This window comes from Benincasa hispida, chromosome 5 (assembly GCF_009727055.1).
Source record: "Benincasa hispida cultivar B227 chromosome 5, ASM972705v1, whole genome shotgun sequence".
Taxonomy (NCBI): domain Eukaryota; kingdom Viridiplantae; phylum Streptophyta; class Magnoliopsida; order Cucurbitales; family Cucurbitaceae; genus Benincasa; species Benincasa hispida.
The window spans coordinates 37,520,911-37,528,071 of record NC_052353.1 but is presented as its reverse complement, the minus strand read 5'-3'; the positions used below and the strand labels follow the sequence as shown (position 1 = coordinate 37,528,071).

General features: G+C 33.4%; 1 long non-coding RNA gene and 2 other non-coding genes across 4 annotated transcripts in view; 2 read left to right on the top strand and 1 right to left on the bottom strand.

The window, feature by feature from the left end:
- Positions 1–5,608, bottom strand: part of LOC120078654 — a 10,540-nt gene extending 4,932 nt beyond the window's left edge. Inside the window, exons 1-2 of one of the 2 annotated variants that reach the window (XR_005482067.1) lie at positions 5,386–5,608; positions 4,951–5,112 (exon numbers count right to left, since the gene is read on the bottom strand). This is a non-coding gene — a long non-coding RNA (uncharacterized LOC120078654). The remainder of the gene's footprint in view (positions 1–4,950; positions 5,113–5,385) is intronic. The other variant, XR_005482066.1, reaches the window with a different exon arrangement.
- Positions 58–129, top strand: TRNAP-CGG. Its single transcript has one exon. It is a non-coding gene; the product is annotated as a tRNA-Pro (tRNA).
- On the top strand, positions 2,162–2,233 carry TRNAP-UGG. Its single transcript has one exon. It is a non-coding gene; the product is annotated as a tRNA-Pro (tRNA).
- Positions 5,609–7,161: the final 1,553 nt, after the last annotated feature.

The window sequence follows — 7,161 nt, the reverse complement described above, 5'->3', positions numbered from 1 at the left end:
TCCATTCTAGTAGACAGCAAGGACGTCTTTAATGTATTCACTTGTTGAGCATAAGAAGGGCATTTGGTCTAGTGGTATGATTCTCGCTTCGGGTGCGAGAGGTCCCGAGTTCGATTCTCGGAATGCCCCACATTTTTCAAAAAAATTTCTATTTCTTAAAATTGCCTCCTCAACTAGAGGAAGCAAGTTTTTCTTTGAACCTCTGACCTTGATCAGCAAATTATGTAGTATAAAAACAACAGCAGAACCCTCACTCATTACAATCCAATTAAACCAGAATTCAGGCTCAAGCAGCAGCATCTTATATAATGGATATTTTGAATTCAACACAATATTAATACTCAAAGGTAGCCTGACCTGTTTAAAGTCAACAAACCTCATTAGATAGCCACATTGCGACAGGAAGGGGTTACTATGCAGCATAATCCTGTTGCATTTTATTAGGTTTAGATTGTTCCACTATGTTCTATCCATCAAAACAGACAGACGTCCATTCTAGTAGACAGCAAGGAAGTCTTTGATGTATTCACTAGTTGAGCATAAGAAGTTCCAGTGCCACTAACGAATAACAGCTATTGGGAGGAAAGGAAGACGGAAGAAGTTATTAAATTGATGAAGAACCCATGTAATCTTTATAGAAACAGATAAATAAATCCATTGAGTGCCAATAACGAATAACAGCTATTGATCGTTTGGTTTGATTCTCGTTTAGGATTCAAGAGGTCAATGAAACTTCATAGGAAAGCTATTGGGAGGACAGGAAGACTGAAGAACTTATTAAATACATCAAATGCATCATGGATAGAGTTTTACCATTGATCTGTGATGTAATAACCCAAAAACATGGGAACACGTCACCTGATCATATGACGACTTCAGACTCACATACTACAATATAATTACTTGAAATGATAAGTAACTAAAAACTCGAGAGCCAATTGCTATTATAGAATTCACTAGTTCAAAAGAACTTCAGAAAACTACAGCCTAAAAGAAATTCAAAGAGTTCTCATCTCTCCCTATACTACACTATCGAATCATCAGCATAAATCCCCTTCTCTTACAAGGAATTCTTAAGTACTACTACTCTTGGTACATGCCCCTGCCTCAGTTGCTAACTCAATCAAAAAAGGTCCCACCCAATAAATCATATTATTTACACGGTACTTTAGTCCCTTTCCCTAACACCTCTCCAATACCAGTAATTAAACCCTGAGAGGGGGGATCATGTTAAGAGCAAATAATCAGTAAAATTGACTGTGCGTGTTATATACTCAATATCAAAACCCCAGTCCTATTTTTTATATCAGATTCAGATTTAAATAGTTAGTATCGCTATCCACCTCAAGAAACCCCATGCCACAGCCTGACCACAATATTTGTTTCGGCAGTAATCAAAGAACCATCTCAAGTTCTCTATATGCGAACAGTTTTAGCAGATCTAGAATTCAATTATATATCTAATATCCATTTTTGAGAAGAATATTTTTAATATCCTTTCCTATCATACCATAATTGCCAAGAAAGCAGCAAGTGAATATAAAGTATGGGACCATATGTAGTAAAACCAAGCAAGGGAGAGAGAGGGGGAGAGGGGTAAGTAGAAAAATAGAACATCAACTCAAAAAGTTAGAAAATCTAGACCCCAAATAAACATGCTAACTTAAAATGAAATGCATAGACCATTAGGTTAACTTTTTTTAAAATTGTTAGATCATTGCCGTGGGTAAAAGAGGTCCAAACTCTCAACTGCATGTAGCTTTAAACTATAGACTGACATTCTTTTTCTTAGTTATTAATATATCTGCACATTAAGGCACTTGATCTATACTATTAACTATAGTAGAATTACACCTTGAGTTAGTTCAAGATCTAAAATGAATAAACTTTACATATATGCACATGAATATCCTCTATGTCAACATTCTTTATTAAGTAAACAAACAAGCAGTACTCTGGATAACAAGTTCCACTATTCTAGTTTGACATTAAGCATACATACAAGGGGTTGTTCTGAATAATAAATTCCAGGATGTCAGACTGAATATAAAAAGAATATAAATAATGGGCTTCTTATAATAATGAAACTTAAAAGAATATCTGCAATAATATGACGCCAAGAAACATACTAACAAGAACTGACAAGTATGGGTACAACAAAGGGCATTTGGTCTAGTGGTATGATTCTCGCTTTGGGTGCGAGAGGTCCCGAGTTTGATTCTCGGAATGCCCCATTTGATTTTTCAAACTTGAAGAAAATAATTTTGTGTGTCCCATAATGGAATTGAATAAAAACCTGATAGTTACAGGTAAAGGTAGTACAAAAATTAAATATGGAAAGAAAAATCCATAGTCTCATTTTAAAACACAGAAACTTCAACCCTCTTGAACCTTCCATAAAACTGAATGCAGTGGATCCAGTCTTCCGATATATGCTTTAGAAGCAGTAGGTGAATCAATAGGTTTGAGCACCCTCCCACATCTCTGAATTACACCCGAAAGAGGGTGAGGGAGGAAAATCTAGTTAGTAGAGCGCAGGGAGTAACTTTGTAGCTAGGGTCCATTACTATTAAGCAGCTAATACCTAATTACATAGGGGTTAGTACGATAAGTAAATGAGGGAGTCAAGTAGCTATGATGTAAGTTTGTGAAGGCACTTCAGTAGTTTGCTGAGTTAGGAGAGAGGAGACCTTATCCATCAGCCCCTGCTCCCACTTTTAGTTTTTAGTGGGAAGATGGTTGTATGTCTATATAAATAGAGGCTTTTAGCATTTTATTTTGTATGCTTGGTAAGCATTCAAGAGTCGGCAAGATAATTCTGTAAGAAGTTTAAGACTTGCCACAAACAGAACATAACCCACTTCAAAAGGGTGAATGCATATATAGTTTAGTGTATGATTTCTCTTCCTTTATGGCTACTTTTGCAATGCAACTTTTTTGCTCTTTATAATTGTAAAAGGGATTTAGAAAATAAACCCTTTACATCTTCAACAAACTTTAACATATGTCAAAGGCACATATGTCAAAGGCAGGAAATGCATCAAGTCAGAGGCCATAGTCAGATGACATAGTAATAATATGCTCAAAAGAATGCTGCAAGGTGAACTGACTTAAACTCGTAAAAATAGAATGAGTACAAGTGATTAATGATGGGCTTTTCATTTAGTGAGCAGATTCAGAGTTAGAGTTAATGATACCTTTTATAGGAGTTCTTTCACAAAATTACCAATCAACAGAAGCCACAATAGGTCAGATGTAGTATTCTTGGAAGACTTGTGGTTTGCAGCAATACTCCGTATTGAACTATGGTCAATTTCAAAGTGTCACTTAATGGCCAAAACAAGCCAATTAGTGAAACAATGGTAGTGGGGAAAAAAAAGGCGCAAATAGCCTGTCAAATAATTCCGGAGTGATGAATCTTATTTCAAACTCCAAAGACCTTGCTTGAATCTCAACACAATTAATTTAACATTTTGTTTCAGAAAAAGTATATATTAGCATCTTTAATTAGATACCTACAATTTATAGCAGATATGAAATAAGATAGACATTAGTATCCATTCTACTATATTACATGTAATTCTAAAAAAGCAGCTAGAGAATTCACTCTATGGGGAAAAGATAGCAAAGGTAGAGCTTGGTTGGAATCTTGGAAGTGAGAATAGCTAGTTAGACATATAAATTTTAAAATCCCAATAACACATAAATTCAAAAATGAGAGAATGGCAGCATGCTAAGTTTAATTTTGCAAGGTAGAAGAACACCAAGTGAAATTCAACCTGAAAACTGGGAAGTGAGACTTGAACATTTCCCCCTTCCCCCTAATGTGTTACTAGCATCATCCCTGTCTGTCTGTTATAATAACTTTTGCAGAATCCAACTTGAGTCAACTTAAGGCTTAAAACTGCAGAAATAGTAGATACTGCACGTGGATTTCATTTTTTATAACATTTTTATAAGCAATCCAGTGAGTTATTCGAATATTAATGCTCAGTACAAGATAGAATGCTTAGAGAACTGACAATAAGGTAATTTCATAAGGCTAAGGTTAAATAAAAATAGCTCTAATTTAGTTTGTAGAATTTGTTAATAGACATTCAACAAAAAATAGTGAAGGGAATTGGTCAACGGCATGATTCCTATTTTGGGTGCTAGAGGTTCTAAGTTAGATTCTAGGAATGCCCCAATTAATATTGGAATTTTTTAACTGAATATCCTGATATTTTTCTAAATAATATAGTGAGAATAAAATAAATAAATAAATAAACGGCCGTCTATGTCAATATAAGTTATAGCGATGGTGCTATTAAATTAACAGCTCATTCACCAAATGTTTGCCCATTCTAGTCGCCTCCTAATATTGAATAACACTTCTCCTTTTAGGACTTCAATGAAATATACGAATAGAAATACCATATAACCCCCCAAAAAAATAGAGAGAGACTGAGAGACTGAGCGTGGTAACATCGTATAAGTACTCAAGTGTTCCATCGCTTTCCAGCACTAGCCAAGCAAACGATAACATGTTCTGTACTATTGCAACGCATGCTATTATACAATATTGATATTTTGTACACGGCAATGCATTAAGTTTTGAACCCAACTATCGTCTAAATAAAGCCACTGCAGATGGAAACCCGATCATTAAATTTGAGTATATAGCAGTAAATCGCAACCTAGCCAGGAAAAGCAAACCAAGAATTGAAGAGAAATGAAAACTTTCACCTAGAAGTGTATTCTAAATTTCCCAAACAAATTATCAAGCAAGATACACAATTATTATAACCAACGAAGTCGATAAACAAAAAACAAAAAGGAAAACAGAAGTTAATCTGCCAAAATGATTGCATTCAGGAAAAAAAATACATAGAAGACGAAGACTACGAAATAAACCGCAAAAGAGGGGGAAAAAATCAGCAAGTAATTTCAGATGTGATGCACATTTCTAACCTCGAAATACACCTCGTATGAGCTTCCACCATCGCAGCTACAACGAAACAGCCAGTACCGCGCTCAATTAGCAGTTCCATACGTATTGACAGAAAATGAATAAGAATCTCCAGCCGAAATGGCAGCATTCGGTATCTCGTATCAAAAATCAAAGCAACAGTTCTAAGTTCATGCAAAGCAAGTAGACAAAATACAGAAAAGAGAGTCAACAAATGAAATTGCATGAGTTAAACAATACAGAAAATGAATAATGACTGCATTCCGTATCTCGTATCAAAAATCATGACAAAAACACTCCAAATTCATGCAAAGCAACTAAGCAAGTAGACAAAATTCAGAACAGAAAAGCAACGAAGAAATTGCACAAGTTAAACAGTACAAAACAGTTCGACAGTAAACGATTTCATCTGTGCTACAAATTTCTAAGTTTCTAACCTTGAGTGATACACGCCGTATCAGCCTTCGCTATTGCAGTAGATATTTTAGCAGTTCGACACCAACTGATTCCCTTCGATTGATAGAAAGAAGAAGAAGTATAGAAATCTCCGCAAGAATCATGAGTTGGTGACAATTTTCCGTCGTATTGAAATATGAAACGGAAAAGGTTTTCCCTCGTTTTCTCGGCAGCCAAACAAAGGCGATACACTCGGGGCCGCGCGTTTTTCTAAAAAGTAATTATGTTTTTATAAGAAAAGAAGTTCGTTGACAGGTGGGTGGCGGGAAATGGATATTGAAATATTTGTAATCCAAGAAAATCAAAATGCAATATCAGGCATCACTTATTTTTATACATCTCATTTTTATTATACATATAAAAATATTTTAAAAATTTTTTAAAAATTATTATATGATAAATTGTGATTAGACAATTTGATAGAATAAAGAAGGATGGTACTCTTCGAGATATACCTAAGTATTTTTCTTTCTAATTCTACCATTACACAAGAAATTCCTAGTAAAATTTTAGTATTACCCTTTATCTATATTGATTTGTTTCGTAAATATTAGCATTGTTGTTCATAAGTCTCACTCTATTTTTAAAAGCATGTTAATATAGCACACAATAAATATAGGAAATGTGAAAAAAAATTCATCTGCCTATAATACTTGAAATTTCCTGCAGTAATACCTATTACTTCCATTCACAATTTGACATGTCATCAAATGATGTATTCATTTATTGTTCATCTATTATGTGAATTTCACATAATTCTTAAATGTTGCTATTATTGTGACAAGTCATATATAGAAATAGTATGAAAAAAGTAAAACATCATTTAGCGATGTGTTAAATGATGAATACAATAAATATGTACTAACGTAGCATTATAAATCTTCTTATTGGATATAATAAGAAAAATGGAATTTTAGCATTGTTGGATGTGTATTAGAGCTTTGGTGCAAAAATATTCTAATTTTGGATCGAGTAGTTATTGAGTGCATGTAAATTTTTATCTATATTCAACGTTTATGAAGAAGTAGGTCACATTGTGTTGACCACAATCTATAATTTGCATATGATATATCTTGGTTCACCATTAATATTTTGATATTAAATACATTCATGCTCATGGACTAATTGTTGTAATCAAACCTCGAGCAATTGTGAAACTCAACTTTTCTACATCAATGTTTTGCTTTCTCAAATTGAGTTGGCAACTCCACATTGACCTATAGATCAATTATTTTTAATAGTTTTTTTAAGTTAATTCTACGTTTCTCAAGAGTTATATAGTTAAAAATCTTAGAGTAAGTCGTATATTCAACGTTTATCATTAATAGTTCTAAAATTTTGTTATATCTTGTAAATATTTTTAACAATTTTACCATTTGAAATAATTTATCTTGTTATACTTATATAATTAAAGGGTTTATAACAATCTTTAAAGTTTAAGGTGGTTTGTAAATTTTGTTTCTTTAGGTGTTGTTTGATAACTTTTAACTTAAATTAATTATTGGACAAATTGTGAACGTCAAAAGATCTTACAAACTTGAAGCCATATGAAGTGTCCATATACTTCAAGACTTTGATCAGACATTCAAGATCAACAAATCAAATAATAGTCTGATAATGTATAAGATCAACAAACTAAAAGGCAATCCAACCCACGAGATCAACAAGATAAAGTTCATTCCAACGTACGAGATTAATAAGTATACGGTTAGTCAAATATAATATCTAAGTCAATAGTCGATCCAACATAAATAACA